This window comes from Mus musculus, chromosome 13 (genome assembly GCF_000001635.26).
Source record: "Mus musculus strain C57BL/6J chromosome 13, GRCm38.p6 C57BL/6J".
Classification (NCBI taxonomy): Eukaryota; Metazoa; Chordata; class Mammalia; order Rodentia; family Muridae; genus Mus; species Mus musculus.
The window spans coordinates 59,896,389-59,916,808 of record NC_000079.6 but is presented as its reverse complement, the minus strand read 5'-3'; the positions used below and the strand labels follow the sequence as shown (position 1 = coordinate 59,916,808).

Below are 20,420 nucleotides of genomic sequence, written 5' to 3'. Positions count from 1 at the left end.
CTCCCTAAATCTCCATCGGAGCCATTGGACACTTGGGCAACTGATACTCGTGCCTGAAAAAAGTGATCCACAGGAAATACAACACAGCAGTCTGTGGAGTCATTTGACTAAAGAGCACACCCGGGCGCGGCAGACAAAGAGGAGCAGCGGAAACAGCTGGCACGAGGAGACCTGAGGAGGGGCGCCATTAGCTATTTTAGTTTAGTTGAGTTTTTCCGGCTGTGAATCGTTCTGCTGTGAAGATCTGACCTTGTCCCGTGGTAATTTATCATTCAGCCCTTTCATTGAAATGTCAGGCTGAAGAATAACAGCAAACTACTTAAATTCTGTTTGCCACACACCATCTTCAGTTTCCTCGGGGATGGCAGGCAAAGAGAGATCTGGGAACACACTCAAGGCCCACTCTGCCCATTCACTTCTGCAGCCTTGCTCAGCAGCCCATCTTAAGGACCATTAACCTCAAGGCTTCCCTGGGTTCTGAGAAGTCCGGCCCTTGACCTTGGGTCTCCTTGGCAGTCTCTAGGCAGAGTATCTCCATCCACTGACAGACACACATGGCCGAGGAAAAGGAAAACCCCACTCAGGAACTTGAATCTGCTTTTAGCTGTTTTCAGACCTCTGTGGGCCCCTGAAGACTGCTGTCAGACAAACGGAGGACCCTTCAGAGTTGAACAAATCTAGACTCTGGGGCTGCCTGTGGTCAAATACCAAGCTTGTTGTGGGAAAACTGGGAATCCAGGATGGACAAGAATCTGACATGTGTTCTTGGGCTTGGCCCATTGCCACCTGTCACTTTCACAAGACAGCCTTTGCAACGTATTGTGACCGCTCTGTATTCAGGATCATATTTCTTTAATGACTTTTCAACAAAGGTGGCCTTCTCAGCGCATTCCCACAGGACTAGTGTCAGCCGAAAATGATGCAGCCGAACAGTTGTACACATGCCACAACCCTCCCTGTCAAGGGAGAGGACACGGTTGTGGGGAGAGGGACATGAAAGGAAGTAATCAAGGAACCAAAGTCTCAGCAGGACGTGTGAGAGCAGATTCTTCTCTGTGTCCTCAAACCTCCAAAACCAGGGGACGTGGAGGAACCAGGTAGGGGAACTTAAACCAGGAAGGAGATGACCAGTCACGGGGAGCATAGCACAGGTCTTTGGATGTCAGAAACTACTTCTGGGCTCTAACGAGGAGGTTCTTCACAATGTCTGAAGCCCCTTCTCTGCCTCCTAGTGTTGGACTCCATGCATGAGTTTGGTTTGGAATGGACTCAGTGAATCCTTTGGTTGGGGTTGGACTCTATGAATCTCCTGGTTTGGGTTAGACTCTATGCATGTCCTTGTCTTGGACTGGACTCTATGCATCCTTTGGCTTGGGTTGGATTCTATGCATTCCCTTGGTTTGGTTGGATTCTGTTCATCCCTTGGTTTGGTTGGATTCTCTGGATCACTTGGTTTGGGTTGGACTCTATGCATGTCCCTTAGTTTTGGTTGGATCCTATGTATGTCCTTGGTTTTGGTTGGACTCTACACATCCCTTGTTTGGGTAGGGTTTTTGCTATTGTTTCATTCTCTTACCACCAGTTTTGCATTGTGCAGCAGATCCAGGGCCTGCACATGCCATGCAAGTACTCTATCACCAAGTCCACTTCCAGTTAGTTTATATGAGGATTGCTTAAAAACTGAGGCTCGGGGAATGGCTCAGTGTGCAAAGTACTCATGTGTAGGCTGAGGGCCTGATTCACGTACTCAACACCAACACGGAAGCCAGGCCTCATGGCACGTGTCTGCAACCACAGCTCCATAGGAGATGGGAGACAGGCAGATCCTGGACACTGTCTATCCTGTGAGTCCAGACAAAACCAAATGGTGAGCTTCAGAATAAATAAAGCAAAGATTGGAATCAAAGAGAAGGATAGCTGGCCTTGATCTTCAGTGTCCACAGGCACATGCATGGAGACATACAGCACACCCACCTATGTATGTGCATATATAAGCATGCACATATGGATGCAAACACACACACACACAAGCACATATACACATATGAATGCACATACATTGTCATCCTCCGAGGAACCAGTACAAATAGTTTCCTCAAGTTTCTGGTCCAGCCAGAAATGGCTAAAGTGTTACAGCTCTCAGAAGGGAAGCCTACTCAGAGCAGGTAGCTGGGGTCCTGGCTCTCACCCACTATTGTGGCATCACCAATGCCTGTGGCAGGGTGGTGGACAGCAATAGGCAGTGGTGGTAGCAGCAAGGAGGCAGGGGCATGAGCCCAGCCTGCCAGGTGGGTCCAAGGTCTAGTGAGGAATGCTCTGAGAGAGAAAACTCTTCCCCAAAGTGTAGCAGTTCAATAAAACAGTCTCAGATGATTCTCGGTGAAATAACGTCTGTTCTTTATTTCATGTGAAGAGAGACTATGTAAACATTGAGGAGTAGGGCGGAATCCTGGGGGAGATGCTACCCATTGGCTCAGTTTGAGATGTCAGTGATGCTCTATTTGCATGGGGAAGGACTCCAGGTGTTTTCTCTATGTGACTGATTGTCATGGCCCTCTCAGTGGGGTGTCATGGTTATGTGTTCTAGAGTCCCACTCCTACCGTTCTCAGTTCTGAGATTCACAGGGTTTGGGCTCACTCACCCTTAAAATTCTGTCTGATGGCATGGTCCACTTGCTCCTAATATATAGATGCATATATGCACCTACACATATCTCTCTCTCTCTCTCACACTCACACACACACACACACACACACCACACACACACACACACACACACACACACACACACACACGTTTCTAGAGTGCTAAAGGACTAGCCTGGACTGAGAGCTCAATCTCCAGTAATTCAATTGCATCTATAGTGAGCTACAGGTGGCCCAAACCTGCCCAAAGTCTTAGCAATGAGAAAGAAATCTGTGGCAGCCCCTCCCTCTCTCTGTCTGAGTCTGTCTCTCACTTACTCACTCACTCACTCACTTACACATGTACTCTTGCTCGTTTAAGGTAGGCCAGGCTAGGCTGCTCGACTCTGTAAGCCAGGCATGTCTCTTTCTCAATTCAGTCTGTGTGAGTGTCTCTCTGTATTGAGGTTTGGTCTGCTGCTGTGTATTGTAATACTAAATACTGGCCCCTAAAACCTGGTTGCCTCAAGGATGAGGACATCCTCACATATACCAAGTGATGTTCTGTAACCTTGCTCCTTAATTTAAAACTATTGGTTGAGTAAAGATGGCTCCAGCCTAGAGCTGGGCAGAAGAGCGGTAGGTTGGGCTTCAATTCCTGGGGCTTGTGGTCTGAAGCAGGGAACCGAGGATGAGGAGAGGGGTGAGGAAAAGAGGAGAAGGCACCATGGAGTAAGGGGTTCTGAGAACTGGCCACAAGGGCTGACCAGTATGAGTAAGAGCGGTCCAGGAGGAACACAGCAAGTCACATCTTCTGGTTATTGGCAGGGAAGTGGACAAAATAGCATAGAGAGTAGACATCTGCCCAGCTCTAGTGCTGTCTAAGGCTTATTATAAATATAAAAGTTGTGTGTCTTTTATCTGGGAACAAAATGATCTAAGGCAGGGTAGAAAACCCAATGAACAATAATATTAACTACAACATCTCTCTGTCTCTATAACTCTCTGCCAGTCTCTCTGTCTCCCCATCCCACCCCCTCTTTCTGACACGGTTTAGCTGTGCAGCTCAAGCTGACCACAAACTCACGCTTCTTCTACCTCAGCTGCAAAGCACTGCTACTACAGGCATGTGCCACCAGGCTCACCAGGACATAGTTCCAGCTTAAACGGTTTCAGCTAACAGTGGGTTGATCTGGATTCACCCCACCTCACACTCACACAAAGCCAATGCCATGAGGGTTGAGTATTTCTAGTAAAGCATTGAACACTGGACTGAAGGTAAACAGGAAAACTGTGATATGCACGCTCACTACTCAGCTGCCCAGCTTGAGGCATCTCTGTATAGTTATACAGAGATACACATACTTGCATACATACACATACATGCATACACACAAACATACATAAACACACATGCACATACATACATTTATACATGCAGATACACACACATACATTTATACATGCATACACACATACGTGCACATACACATACATACATGCATGCATACACAAGCATGCATGCATACACACACACATACATGCATGCACACATACATGCATGCACACATACATATACACATGCACAGGCACACATTTCTGTTATCACACATACATGCATATACTCATGCATGCATATATACATACACACATAGCCACATACATGCATAATGCATGCACACATACATACACACATGCACAGGCAGATATTTCTGTTATCACACATACATGCATATACACATGCACACATACATACACACACATGCACACATTTCTGTTATATAACCAGATGTCACAAAACTGGTCATTTATGCATGTGCCACACCCCCCACTCCATCTATCTGGTGTGAACTCCTTCTCTATCAAAGTTCTTTAGACCTGCTTGGGACCCAGAAGCTTTGTTTCACAGTCCATTCTGTGCTGATCTTGGCCAAAGCTATGGAGGACAGAAGCTGGCTACATCTCTATCATCCCATTTTATCTCTTCTCCAAACACAGAGCCCACTTCCTTAAAAAACTGTTACCCATGGAGCTGACTCACCCCATCCCATCCAATGTCATCCCTCCTCAGCCCACTGCTGCCTCAGGAGGCCACCCCTGCAGCCCATGGTCAGTCAGAAAGTCAGAACTTCTGCCACATGTTTATGTTTGCAGCATCTGGGGCAAAGAAGAAATGTCAGCAGTGAGCATGGAAAGAGACAGGATGGGGTGTCCTGTTGAAAGGGACCTGTACTGGCTGATTTTGTGTGTCAACTCAACACACGCTAGAGTTATCACAGAGAAAGGAGCCTCCCTTGAGGAAATCCCTCCATGAGGTCCAGCTGTAAGGCATTTTCTCAACTAATTATCAAGGGTGGGAGGGCCCATTGTGGGTGGTGCCATCCCTGGGCTAGTGGCAAGCAGAGAAAGCCAGGGGAAGCAAGCCAGTAAGTAACATCCCTCCATGGCCTCTGCATCAGCTCCTGCTTTCTGACCTGCTTGAGTTCCAGTCCTGACTTCCTTTGGTGATGAAGAGCAATATGGAAGTGTGAGCTGAATAAACCCTTTCCTCCCCAACTTGCTTCTTGGTCATGATGTTTTGTGCAGGAATACAAACCCCGACTAAGACAAGACCCCAAAGAGAGAAAAGTTCATCTGATCTAGGGGTTCTCAACCTTCCTATGCTGCAACACCACCACCCCCTTTTTTTCAGAGCTGAAGACCAAACCTTGCCTTGCACTTGCTAGGCAAGTGCTCTAGCACTGAGCTAAATCTCCAACCCCTTCTGCACCCCTTTAAAACAGTTCCTCAGGTTGTACTGACCCCCAACAGTAAAATTACTTTTGCTACTACTTCATAACCATAATTTTGCTACTGTTATGAATCATAATATAAATATTTTCGGAGATAGAAGTGTGCCAAAAGGAGCCATGACTAACAGGTTAAGAACCATTGATCTGAATGCAGAGAAAACCAAGTTTGAAAGCGTCTTTTGACCCCTGGATCAAGATGTGCCTGAAACTCAACCCCAATCTACTATGAACCTTTTCAGTTAAGAATCATTAGAGTCTCCTCTTCCCTCTGGTCTGAATGAATTGGGTATTCTGTCACTCGAAACCAAGAGAAGCTGATTGATAAAACCCCTTTGTGTGTCACTGCAGAGGCCTGGTGTCTTTTTATGGTCTGCTCTGGCGAGACTCCAGGCTTAATCTCTTTCCCAGCCAGTGCCTGCCCTTGCAGCAGTCCCCTCTTCTGTCTTCCGAGTCACAATCCCCTTTCTCTACATTCTGTTCTCCACAGTACAGATGTCTAATAGCTGTCTTCGCTCAACTTCTCCTGGGGATATTTGCATGTTTTAGACTCACTACTCTGACCAGCTCTCTGGGCAGAGCCAGCAGTTCCGTAGTACGTGGGGCTGGAAGGAGATACTGGAGACAAAGTTTCACCCTGCACCTGCTCGGTAAGACTGTGGATCCAGAGCTACCCACAGGGCTTATTCTCCTAATTAATTGGAAGGTCGCATTTGTATTGTTTTGTTTGTTGTTGCTAGGGAGGGACTCTTTGAAACTCTAAGCTCCCCTCTGGCTGGATGACTCTCCAAAAATCTCTACCTTAATTTAAACAAGGCACAAAAGAGCCTTCCTGCAAATGCTTGCTTACTTAAAGCTTCAAAAGCAAAATCCCTGCCAAAATTTCAGAACTGCAAATGGTTGCACCCAGAACTGTCAGCCATCAGAAGAAATCACTCAGATATGTAGAGGGCACCATCAAAATTAATCCTTCCTGCCTCCATCTGTCTGGACAGAGACCGGGAGGCAACCTGTGGAGCTGGTGCCTGCAGGCCTGGGCCTCACACTGGGACATTCACTGTAACTCAAGGCAGTAATTTTACACATACACACTAGTCAACTGCAAGTGTGTGTGTGTGTGTGTGTGTGTGTGCCTTTGCCTTCATATAAGCAAGGTTTCCATCAATATACACAGGTCATTTCACATCAACTAAAAGGGAGTGACCATTTCATTATAATGTAAACTACAGGACAGAAGAAAATGGTAAACCTTGAATTGCTGTCCCCACAGTGCAAACCTGTTCCCTCTTGTTTATTTCACCTCAGATGAAAACAAACTCTTGTGGGGCCTCTAAACTTCAAGAAGTCACCACTGCTGGGACTTCCTGGACCGTGGCTTCCTGACATATCTTGGCATACTTTCCATTGTGGACCAGATACCCAATGGCTTCATCTAGCTCTATTTTCTACTAGGAAACATCTCCATTTCTGCTCACGGTTGCCTCCCATTTCACACTTTCTTTCTGCTTACAAGTTGCCCTAGCCCTCCTTTCTGTCACTGTAATAAAGACCATGAACCAAAGCAACTTGGGGAGGAAAGAGTCAGCTTACAACTCCCAGGTCACACTCTTGCATTGAAGGATGTCAGGGCAGGAAGTCAAAGTAGCGTTAAAGGAGAAGAGATCCTGCTTACTGACTTGCCTTCGAGATCATGTTGGCCTACTTTGCTTACACAGTTTAGGACCATCTGCCTAGGGCCGGAACTGCACACAGTGGACTGGACCCTCCTACACCAATTAGTAACCAAGAGGATGCCCCACAGACATGCCCACAGACCAATCAGATGGAAGCAATCAGTCAACTGAGGTTCCCTTTTCTCAAGTGTGACAATTTGACAGCCAAGATCAGCCATCGCACACACAGGGTCTCAGTAATCCCACATGCCATGTTTAGGAGTTTGAGAGCTGTCAGCCAACCTTATGGAACCACCTCTCATTTGCTCCCCAACCCTGTTCATGTTCTAAGCTTCCTGCCCGTACTTGACACTAAGTAGTTAATGCTGGTGAGCTTTTCTGCACATCCTCTGACATTTTCTCCACAGCGCTCAACCATACACAAGTACAGACAGGCGCACTTACTCAGATACTCAGGACAGCCATGCCTGATGTTTACACGCTATGCCAGCTGCTATCCCGAGCCTTTGCAGAGCCTCATGACGACTCTGTAAGGCGGGTATTTCTGTTGTCCCCATTTAATATATGGAGCTCGCTATAAACAGGGCTTGAAACGAGTTCTCAGAGTCACACACCAGTAAGAGCAGGAGCCATGACAACTCCAAGCTCCCTATTCTAGAAGTGGGTAAGCACAAATGTCAAACCACAGCTACTCTTTAGTCCAGAAAAGGATTATATGATGTAATCTTTGAATGAATCTTGGGAAGTCAGCCAGGGGATGTGCTGACAGGAAATCAACCAGTATTTGTTTTTTGCACCCAGTTTGTCATTCTGAGAAGAGTATGACAGACAACGTCTCTGAACAGAGAAGAGAGATTCCGAAGCACAGAACTGCAGTGTGTGACCATATATGTTTTCATACATGTTACATATGTGAAACTAGATGTCATTGGCTCCTAATCAGGCAGTGTCATCCTGGAATCAGTAAGAAGCCAGTCTTCACCATCTAGTGTTAGATGAAACTTCCCCAGTGAGTGATGAGAGATGCACTCATCTATGGACATAAAGATCAGAACTTAGATCTGGATAACTGTGTTGAGAGCTGTCAGCCAACCTTATGGAACCACCTCTCATTTGCTCCCCCACCCTGTCCATGTTCTCAGATATTCAGGACAGCCATGCCTGATGCTTACACGCTATGCCAGCTGCTATCCCAAGCCTTTAGCAGGATAACTGTGTTGTTCCCTAGGAACTAGTAACCCATGGGTTTGGGGCCCAGTTCATAGTACTAAGTATAATGACTTCTGTCTTACAGAGAAGGTTTTAAACACAATCAGAAAAGTGGTTGGTCTCTCCCATATTTGTGCCATTGTTGCCAGGCCAGTTCTTATCATAACTCACAGGGTTCACAACTGAGTAAGACCATGGATAACTTCTTCACTGATAACATACATGGCACCTTCCATCACCATGAAAGTTGACCAGTAGGAATGAAGCCTCAATATCAGTACCAGCCTGATTTATTCATGTTTTATGGCTAATGGGTGTGGTATTTTCAGCTTTTACCATCAAGTTCTAGAGAGTAACTTTAAGACCCCCGAAGCTAGGCCTCCGCTCAAGTCCCCGGGATGAGCTGGCCAGCACCCCAATGACTCGAGAGAAAACCACACCTGATGCAAACTGCAAGAGGTTTTATTATCAGCTAGCTGAGGACGAACTCCTTCCGCCGTGCAGGGCAGGGGATGTTCGATCCCAAGTGGTGACAGTAGGGGGCTTTTAACAGCTAGCTGAGGAATTGGGAGGAGTTGGAAGGAGAGTTGGGAGGAGCTGGGAAGAGTTGGGAGGAGTGTTCTTCTCTCCCCAAATGTCCTTGGTAAAATTACAATTATTGAATCTCTGGCTGTAAGGCTCAGAAACAAAAAAAGCTTTTTGCTGTCTGTAGAGAACAAAGAGCTTCTTTCTGGCTGTATTTTTAGAGATCAGGGAAAACAAGCTTGGGGAACGTCCAGGGGCTTTACCTTCCAGGGAGAAACGCTCTAAGTCCGGGTCTCACATAACCAAGAACACTGGCAATTGCCTTTTTTTGTTGTTTTTGGAGGTCTATGGGGCACCATGGACCACCAACTTGAAAAGGGCTAACCTACACCTTTGCAGGAAATATTTAAAAATGAGTAAGCCTGGCTGGCCATGCACTGGCATATAATAGCTGACCTGCTTTTATCATGAGGAGACTCTCTGGCTTAGAGCTCCTGAAATGTCTCCATCCAGCTTGCTAAGTTCCTACTGGTGGGTCTCTACCAGGCCAACCCCATGCTTCAAATCTCCCCCATCCGATCTTTGCAGTGACCTCAGACAAATCCATACATTGCCACCATACTTTTCTCTCTTGAACCCAGACTAGCAGCCTAGTGAAGAAAAACACAACACAAACTTAATTCAGAAACAACGGTAACTCAATCGTTGGGCACAACAACTAAAATCCTAATCTTGTAATCCTTATTAAGTCTAACTCCTCTGGTGGCGAATCTTGACGAATCCTGGCTATTGAAACTGGGAGACACCTGTAGCTACACCTTATCCTCATGCTATCCCGGTCCAAAAAGAACTAAGCTTCTCCTGCTTCCTCTCTTCCTCCATCCAACCCAGAAGTCCCACCTACTTGCCCAGTGATTGGCTCCTTTATTCAGTAGAGGATTGGTTCACAAGAAGTCACCTGACTCACTCCTTGTCTGCAACCCCTCCTAGGAGAGCGGAATTAGCATCAAAATACAAACAGCACCAGGCCCAGCCACAACACACACCTGCCTCTGGGATGGTGTCTGCAGGAAGAACTGCTCCTCTGTTACAGGGTAACGCCATTTAAACTCTTTTTCTGTATGTCTGTCCATGCTTATATTTTAGGAAGCATCTACTAGAGTAGTAGGTTCCCTATGGAATTTTCAAAGCTCTTTAGTGTCAGTCATCTCTCCCCCATCTTCCCTCTTCCACCCTGCCCTCCCTTCTCTGCCTTCTGTTGGCACTCCTATTTAAACACACACATGTAACTATTCAAAGATCGAGTCTAAGTATGAGACAGAAAACTTAGCACTGGTTTTTCTGGGTTACTTTGTTCACATTAATGGCACCCACTCATTTTCCTGATAATTTCATGATATTAGTTTTCTTTACAACCGAATAATATTCCATTGTGTGTATGTACCACATCTTATTCATTCCTCAGCTGGTAACATCTAAGCTGCCTCCATTCAGTGAACATGGAGAAGCATCTCTTTAGTACATATGGAGTCCTCTGGGCATGTGCCTGAGTGTTGTCACTGGATCATGCAATAGAGCTAATTCTAGCATTTGAGGAAGCCACACACTGATTTCCACAGTAGATGAACCCGTTTGCCCTTCCACCAGCCATGAAGAAGTGTTTCCCTTTTCCACACCCACACCAGCATTTATTGTAATTTATTTGGGGGTCTCTTGTTGCTTGCGGCACAGTTTTTCTATGTAGCCCTAGCTGGCTTGGAACTTACTATATAGCCATGGCTGGCCTGGATGTCAGAGCTTCCACTGCCTCTCAAGTGCTGTGATTAAAGCATGGCCAGCACACTGGGTGTCATTTGTTTGCTGTTTTCTTGTATGTGTTTGTTTGTTTTCACTCTTTGTCTATTCTAGACACTAACCCTCTGTCAGATGTGAAGAATGTTTCTCGTTCCGTAGGTTCCCTCTTCAGTTAAAGATGTGCAAGACTTTTCAGTTCTATAAAGTGTTATTTGCCAGCTGTCAGTCTATATGTCTGCATCATGGGGGTCCTGTTCAGAAAGTTCTTTTTCTGTTCCTGTAATTTGAAGCATACTCCTTATTTCTCCTTGACCAGGTTTGGGGTATCCAGTCTTAGGTTAAGATCCTTCACCTCCTTGCCGCTGAGTCTTTTGCAGAAAGTCTTAATTTCATTCTTGTACATGTCTATTCAGTTTAACTAACACCAGCTACTGAAGATGCCTTCTTGCATTTTTTTCCTTATCTCAGACAGTTGCCATGGTAACGGAAAGCCAACCAGCACAGGGCTCAGCACAGGTGCACAGTCCAGCTCAACTGCATCCTGGCTGCAACTGAGACTTGGAGAGCTGACCCAGGTCTCAGAAAAGGAAATGACTTCCCAGAGGCCACAAGGCAGAGGACTCTATCTGAGCCTCCTCTTAAGACAAGTGTCTTCCTCTACACGGAAGATCTCAGTGATCCAGTGTGGATGGTCCCATGCCAGTCATCTGTACTTCCATGGAAACCAGAAAACAGTATCCAAAGCAACAGACAGGCATGAAAACTGGATAAAGTGACCTTCTGCACTATCCTTTAGCCCAGCTTCTGCCCCCCCCCCCCAAAGCCTCCAGTTGTCCTCCTAATCACACAGACAAGGTGGCTGGGACCAGGTACACAATCCTCCAATATGAGCAGCCAGCCCATCTGCATAAAACTTTCCGATCCAGTGAAAGCTAGAATGGTCCTGTCATAAAAGGGGGGAGCAGGTTGCTTCACACAGGGAAGGAAAACACCTGGATTTGACAAGCTGGAGACAGTTCTGGTATGTGCCACTGATCACATCGTGTGGGTTTCGTTTTCCACTTGCCTCTGAGGCTAAAATATTAAAACTGACACCCTCCACACATTCCCTGAGAAAATGACCACAAATAATTTTATCATAAACAAGTTAGCACTAGAGTCCTGAGCTCCTAATTCGAGTTCAGGAGACAAGATGCTAATCCTTTAATTGGATGGCATGTTCATCTGTCAAACTGACTTTCCTTCTCTTGAGCAGCTCTTTGCAACCATAGAGGCTGCTGATAAATTTATCCTGCTCAAATAATTTATACTGTTACAGGGGGATGGGATGATCCCCTCTCGGGGAAGGGAAGAAAAGAAACACCCCAGCAGAAAGGGGGAAATAATCCTGTTTTTAAAAGGCACTATCCAAGCCTAATCAAGAGCCTCTATACTTGAGCCAACTTCCTGCTGAAGGTGTTTCAGACAGGGCCCAGAGAGGGTCCACTCTCAGCAATCCTACAGCCAGCACCTCATGGCTATTCCAGGATTGAGCTGGATGTGAGCCACAGACAAGCCTAGAATCTAACCTCACTTACTCCATGGCCTGAAGACAAAGTCCATGTGGTGGGGTTGGTAAGTCTGCAGGAGGATTGAGAAAGGAGGAAGCTTGGGTCTAAAGTTGTCCTGAGCAAAGGCCATCTTGTATGCACAGTGAACAGCACAGCAGATGTGGTAGCAAGAAAGCGTTTGCCTTAATCATTCTAGGAAATCTCATAAGGGCTCAGAACAAAACACAAAGTTACCAGCAGATCTCATTGCTCAGAACAAAATACAAAGTTACCAGCAGATCTCATTGCTTAGAACAAGACACAAAGTTATCAGCAGATATCATTGCTCTACACAGACAGGTTGCTTCCAGCATGTTTGGGAAGAGTTGTTGCTTCCAGTGTCTTTCTGCTTCCAGCAAGTGGTCTTCAACTTAGACACCACACCACACACACACACACACACACACACACACACACACACACACACACACATCACATTGTTCTGAGTCGAGGGCATGAGTGGGTCCCAAACGAAAAGTGGTGAGCATGGTCCAATGGAGGCTGCACATTCTGCTGAGCTTATAGGGGCGAATTGCATTGGAAGTCAAATCAGAGTAAGATTTTTTTTACCGTGTTTTCCTTAGAAGTCAGAGAGTTCTGAACAGGTTGTATGCAGAGCTTAAGCAGGATGAGCTTAAGCAGCTAGGATGAACTCAAAGCACCTTATCCACTTGATGACAACAGGTTGGGTGAAAGTTTGGTTTGTAAAGGCAAAGGTTAAAAAGCATCTCTCAGAAGAAGACTTCCATAAGGCAAGGTGGCCATGCTGATAGACTCGGGGTGGGGCAGGAATCATTGTGGTCAGTTGTCATGTCACTGAGACCCCAGTGGTCATACAGATGGCCCTAGTTAAAAGTCACAAAACAAAACCAACAGTCTTGAACCTTAGAAAGGGACGGATAGTGATGGGAGGGGGCACCAGTACAGATGAGGGGGGTTAAGGGACAGGGGAAAATAACAGAATGTATTATATACATGTGAAAAATTGTCTAAGAACAAAAGTAATCAGTTTGTAAATAGTATATTACACTAAGGATCAGAAGTTTGAGACCAGCTCTGTAGCTAGAACTTGTCACAGATAAAATCAATGTCCTACAAAAGCATAAAATGGGAAAGTAGGAAACCAAACTCAGAGGGACGTCACAGGATGAGCAGCCTCGTTTCTGAAGGGAAACTACAAAACTGGGGACTTTGAGTCTCTGAAGACCTAGTAGTGTCTTCGGAAGTTTGTTGGGTTGTCAGCTTAACTGTAAGAACTCCAAGTTGTCACAGATCTACTACCCACTTTCCGGAAGGACATATGCTTCCTACATAAAACTGGGACTCAGTATTCCAATCCTACTCCAATCCTACTGATACTCTCCAGTCACAACTACATAGAATCCTCACATTTAAAAAAATTAAAACCATACAGACAAAAAAAAAAATAATCTGGCACGCAGCCTAGTATAGATCAAAAATTCTTACCAGGCCTTTTTCAATCAATGTTCTGTGCTTGGATACATAGCTGATGAGGCTTTTTAATAACCTTCAGGGACTGAACTGTTCTCAAGATTAAAAAAAATCAAAAAACAAACAAACAAACAAACAAACAAACCAATATCATCATCTAGCTACAAGTGCTTCATGAGGTGGAAATGGGAGAGAAAGCATCCAGGCATGTTGAGACAGATGCATACGAGGCCTGTTGATGGCTTGTCCATTTTGAGAGAAAGGCAGAATGGGAGCGACTGAGGATTCACCACTCTGAATTCCAAGGATCTCTTTTAAAGATCAGCATGACTTAATTTGAATAATTGCCATGGTCCCAAGGAGGCTGGCATTTCAACTCAGGTTATCAGATAGCCCCCAGAGAATGTCCATGGGAGAACACAGTATTTTATTAGTGCTCGGTTCAGTGTTCTTACCAGCTACCACGCGTCTTTTGATTGAACAGCTACACCACTCTGTGCTGTGTGCCTCATCCCTTCCTCTTCTTCCCTATAGAATGGAAGAGCCTTCAAAGGGTCATGAAGAGAGGTTGTTCATGGGTCTCTACATCCCAGGCAAAGATGAACTCCTGGCCTTTTCGTGGAAGCACAAGGACAGTCTCAGGTATCTTCTGGGCTAGAGAAGAAAACTTCTTACCCTCCTTGATCAGCCAGGCCCCTTGAAAGGTAAGTGTTCTGAGGCAGAGCCAGGGTCACAGCAACCTGTCTGACCTGGGTTTCTCTGGCTGAGTCCCACAGGCACTGGGGCGGGTGGGCTAGAGCCAAGGCTGAGTGATTCCCACACTCGTCCTCAGTCTCCCTCACATCTGACATTATTAAATCTGCCCTCTAACCCCAGCCCTGGGCTGACAGCCCATGTCTCTTCTGATAGGTTTACAAATGGCCTTTCTGCCTTGTTAGCTATGGGCTTGCTTCTTTTCTCTTCACAAGAGTTTCTAACAACGGCAACATGCACTCATTTTCATAAATGAAATCGCATCATGCTTGACAGAGAAAAATGTCTAGCTTGTTCTTATTTTCTGTTTTTTTTATGATGCTGTTTCCTTTGTGTGTCTCTGTTCACATCATCATAGACATTCACGTACACACATATGCACACACTCAAACATACAGATACCACATGCACACTCTCACACTTATGCATGCACACATATACATACATGCATACACACACAGACACTACATGCACACACTCACACATACACACACTCACACACACGCCTGCACATACACATATTTACTCACACATATGTGCATGCACACATACTCACTCTCACACAGACACCACATGCACACACACATATGTACAATATACGCATGTGCACACACACACACATATATACACACTCATACACACACACACACACACACGGAATCTTATTGGTCCACGTCTATTTTCTAAGTTGGATTCTTTTATACAGATTTCTCTACTCTACTTTTTTCTCATTCAATTCTTCATGGATGGTGTTGGCTCTGCCTGCTGTGCTAAATGTCTAACTGTCCATCGTGAGGAAGTGCTCCCTCTGCCCAATGTGTTGTATATCTAACTGTGCATCCCAGGCAAGTGCTCCTAATTATCCCGCTGTCAGTTTCCCTGGAGCTCTTTTTTCCAACTATCATTTATTTGCTTTCTCTTTACCTTTATCAACCATACTCAGTAAACATCCTTGTAAATCTAAATTTCCACGTGCATACTTCAATTTTTGAAGAATATTGTAGGCATACCCTGTTGGGTTGGAAAGCACAGGTACCTTTTCATCTCCATAGGTGGGCTTCCTTGATGGATGAATTCACCAGAGCTTGCTGCATCATTGTCTGTAACCCTGGTGACAGTTCACATTGCTGCTAGCCATGGAGGAGGAGGAGGACCCCCCCCCCCCCGCAGCCCCCTCCCCAGCATCTTCACCAGTGTGAGAGCCATTAAATTTCTACCAGTGTCTGGCACTTCATTGTTCCATAAAGCTGCCTCTTTCCAGTTCTTAGCAGATGTGGGTGTCTTTTCATAACTGAATTGTGTCGATCCATTCAGCTAGTAACTGTCTGTCTTTTAACTGAGGTGTCCTTTCCTCGGTGTCTCCTCAATGACAGGTCTACAAGGTAATCTGAAAGTGGGTAGAAAGCACGGCTGAAACCAAGGATAAGGAGGCACATGCTCAAGGGTAGAGTTAGGGAATAGGATCGATCGCATCCAGTTTTCCCCAAAGGCCCGTGAGACCCAGAAAGAAGCTCTGTTTCATGCTGGCCTTTCTCTGTCCCTCCATGGGAGCAGATCCCCAGGGTCCAGACACCAGTGCAGTCTGCTGCGATGAAACGGAACAAGAGGGAGAAGGGAAGGAAAGGGGAGGAGCCTGTGGAGACAGACAGGAAGAAGAGCAGGAAAGGGGAGGAGCCTGTGGAGAATGCCTACCTGGCCAGCTGTGGAGTAGACACTGGGCGCGCAAATCGTGTTTGTTCCTTGCACTGAACCTGTAAGACAAAGTAGATCTCCACAGAGAGGCACAGTCTTAGTGGTGACGGGTATCATCCCTGAACTATTCAGCAAGGGATATGTGTTAGCGCTCAGTAGAGACTGCTGTGCTGTGTGTCACCTAGCTGGCACAGTGAAGGTACCGGAAGGACCTTAAGTGGTGTGCTGTGCCTACATAGAAGACTCGGGACACTCGAAACTCCACAGTCACTTTCTGGAGCCTTGCTTGGGGCCTGGAGTCCTCTGACCCCTCCACTCTCGGCATCAAACACTCTTGTATCAAACCAACTGGAATTTAGTACTTCAGGCAAAGTTCTTGGACTTCTGAAATTATTAGACTCATTAGTAAGTCTGAGTTATTAACACTTAATTGTTAGTAAGTCTTAACTCTCTCCTGGTTGGGGTAGGAATCTCTAAATCACCCAGCTCAGAAAAAAAAAAATTCGTATTACCTCTGATTCAGTGCTGAACAATTATTGTTATACAATATGTTCTTAAAACGGAAGATGGATGTGTAAGGAGAACGAATCTCAGATTCCTGCCTGAAAGGAATGTCTCTGGAATGACAGCTGAAGACGCTAGTGTGGACATCACGTGTCTGTGAGGGATTTTGAGGGTTCCTTGGGAGGTTTCTGGATCATGTCATGTCTTCTTTTACAAAGTGTCAGTCACCTTATTGACCGTTGTTCTAAGTCTTCCTTGCTAACACAAACTTTATCGGGACTGTGCACTACAGTATCATTCTGGGATGACACGCAATTGTTCAACATTGGTTCATAATTTAGGGCTCTTTAGATGTTTGCATGAAGCAACTAATTATGGAAAGTAGAAATGACTCTTTTGACAGAAGTCAGCCACCCTGTGCTGAAGAAGCGACAAAGAAGCTCACCCCTAAGGTTGGGGGCAGGGGGGTGGGGTCTGTTCAGGCTTCTCATCTTACTGTCAGGTCTCATTACGTAAAGGTGGCTTGTGTTTCACACTAATTAACTAAAAAGTTCAGACATTAATCCAACACCAAATAAGGCGCCCCGTGCAATGAGGCATTGAAAAATGAAATGAAAAAGACCAGTCCCAGCTCTGTTGGATTTATCAGAGACACAAACGTGACGCAGTCTTAAACACCAGCTGAAAGGCATTGCTACAATGCACCTTCGTATAAGAGACGTTTCCTCTGGGTTTGTTTGTATCCTGTGGGCACATCACTCAAGTGCACAGTAAGAAGAAAATACCGGATGAGAATGTAGGAAAAGAGGAATATCTGATGTGTGTGCCTGGTGTGTGTGTGTGCACACCCGCGCGCATTCATGCCTGGTGTGTGTGCCTGATTGTGTGCCTGGTATATGTATGTGCCTGGTGTGTGTGTGTGTGTGTGTGTGTGTGTGTGTGTGCCTGGTATGTGTGTGTGCCTGGTATGTGTGTGTATGGCTGGTATGTGTGCCTGATGGGTGTGCCTAGTATGTGTGCTGGTGTGTGTATGTGCCTGGTGTGGGTGCCTGGTATGTGTGCCTGATGTATGTGCCTGGTGTGTGTGTGTGCCTGGTGTGTTTGTGTGTGTGCCTGGTATGTGTACCTGATGGATGTGCCTGGTGTGTGTGCTAATGTGTGTGTGTGTGTGTGTGCCTGGTATGTGTACCTGATGGATGTGCCTGGTATGTGTGCTGATGTGTGTGTGTGCATGTGTGTGTGTGTGTGTGTGTGTGTGTGTGTGTGTGTGTGTGCCTGCCTGCTGATGGACTCACAGGTGAACCCTCACAACTCAGTAATTAAAAGATGATGCTGTAATTAAAACACGAGCAACAGCTGTTTTCCCAGGGAGTGACTGTGCTTGGCCAGTGAGTCAAGGAGACAATGGGCATCCCAGTCATAAAGATATGCAGACAGAAAGCATAGACAGATACATGTCACACCTTCTGAGAAGGCTAACTTCAAAATGTCAGGTAATAACAGTGGCCGAGAAGATGAGGCAGAACTGGCCCTCTTGTCCCCCATAGTGGGGATGCAGAATGATGGATGCTCTTCCTGAGCCTGGGAAGAAACAGTCTGTGTCTCTTCTAGAAGTTAAGCCTGTGACCCAAAAATTCCATTCCCAGATATACCATTTAAAAAAAAAAAGAAAGAAAACGCATGTCTATACAAAAACATGTTCATGAACCTCTCTCTATAGCAACAACATTGGTTCACAGTCACCCCAAATTAGAAACAACGCAAATGCCCTGCAACTAATGATGGGGTAAGCAAAGTCAGACACAGCTGTAAGACAGAATATCATCAAAGTCAGACAAGTGTGAGACAGAATATCATCCAGCCTTCGGAAGAAAGGAAACCCATGCAGGTAACCGCATGAATGCGTTTCGTGTCGTGAAACCTTCTGCAACTTGAAAGACCCGACTCTTGAAAGCTCACATAGTACATGTTTTCATCATGTGAGGTGATCCTAGTAAGAAAGTGGACAGACACAAAGGGAGACTAGATGTGTCTTTAGAATGGGAGGGAGAAGGTGGGAAGGTCATAGCTAAAGGGGTTAGGGTTCCTTTTTGAAATAAAAAACAGCTGGGAAACCACTAAATTCTGCATTTAAGGAGGCAAAATGTATGGTATGTGGACTATAGCCCAGTGACATTGTTTAACATAAAAAGCAGCAGATGGAAGTGTGGGCATGGGGACAGCTCTGGCTGTCATGAGCAGAAGTGAAGAGCAGGAAGGGAGGGAGGAGAGACCACTATTTCTCCTTCTACATCAGTCTCTGAGAAACCCATGGTAGACTGGCTCATCTCTATCACAGCCCTGCCCCAGGCTCAGGAAGAGCATAGAGAAGGGAGCAGAAAGAACTCTAGAGCTGGCGGAGGGGAGGGAGCTGTGAAACGCTGACCTGTGGACCTGGTGTGGCTCTGCACACTTCATCTCACAACAGCTGAGCTCACCTTGCTCACCTTGCCAGCCCACACAAGATCAAGCTGGTCTTCTGGGTCCCCACCCTCTGTGGAGGAGCTATTGTGTAATGGCTGCTCAGACAGACAGTCTTTTGGGGACATGGACAAAGGTAGGATTCCCACACCCAACTGAAAACTGACGACTACACCCAAGAGCATTGCTAACTGGACTCGGGTTGGTAATAACAAGAGAGACGTAATTATGGGAGGAAACAATGAGGAACAGCAGGAGTTGGAGGGACAGAGGGACAAATGGACATGATCAAAATGCATTACATGAGCATATGAGACTATCTATGACTAAACAAGAAATGTTTAAGTGTTAATGAAAGGCTTAGCGAATGTGTCATACTTAATACAAGTGACTCCAATTTCCCACCAGGATAAAGAACAAGGACAGGCCAACCCCCTCTCGTTACTATTTTTCCTATTTTTACATATCCCAGTGTTTTGCTTGCATGTACATCTGTGCACCATGTACATGCCTGGTATCTACAAGGCCAGAACAGAGCATTGAATCTCCTAGAGACAGTTATGAGCCAACTCATAGGTATTAGAACTCAAACCCACACCCTCAGCAAGAATAGCCAGTGCTCTGAGCTGCTCTCCAACCTGTTACTGCTTCCCACATATTAGAAGTAATTCTAAGCCGTGCATGGTGGTGCATGCCTTTAATCCCAGCACTTAGGAGGCAAGGGCAGGTAGATTTCTGAGTTCGAGGCCAGCCTGGTCTACAGAGTGAGTTCCAGGACAGCCAGGGCTACACAGAGAAACCCTGTCTTGAAAAACCAAAGGAAAAAAAAAGTAATTCTAATGCAATAAGACAAGAAAAGTACCAAAATCTATCCATGATTTCGTAGAAGACATCAAATAAAACCATCATTGTGGGTTGATGGTATTGCCATCATGTAGAAAATCCAAAAGAATCAACAATAATGAACAAAAAACTAGGACTAACAAATTACAGGATGTGAAAGTCAGTCACTTTCCTACTGCAGTTAAGATGTTGCTTAAATGGGGTGGGGGGGGAGAGATGTTGCTTAAAGCATAGTAACGGGGGCATTAGAGAGAGAGAGAGAGAGAGAGAGAGAGAGAGAGAGAAAGGGAGACAGAGAGAGACTTAAGTCTACATCACATGGAACATGTGCAAAACCTTGACAGAGAAAGCTGGGATGTTCTAACCAAATGTATCAAAGAAATGAATGGAAAGATATTCACATCCATGGGGAAGAACACACAATGTTGCAGAGACCTAAGAGTCTCCTGACTTAGCCTTATGCACTCAGAGCAATCACCAGCTCACATCCAAAAGCCAGCTTGGGAAATTTA

General features: G+C 45.7%; 1 long non-coding RNA gene across 2 annotated transcripts; it reads left to right on the top strand.

Annotated features, from left to right (window-relative positions):
- The first annotated feature begins 883 nt into the window (after positions 1-883).
- Positions 884-15,845, top strand: Gm19866. Of its 2 annotated transcripts, XR_382537.3 has the most exons (4): positions 884-1,097; positions 9,812-9,915; positions 14,191-14,360; positions 15,462-15,845. It is a non-coding gene; the product is annotated as a predicted gene, 19866 (long non-coding RNA). The 2 variants fall into 2 exon arrangements; XR_105549.4 differs by lacking the exon at positions 9,812-9,915.
- Positions 15,846-20,420: the final 4,575 nt, after the last annotated feature.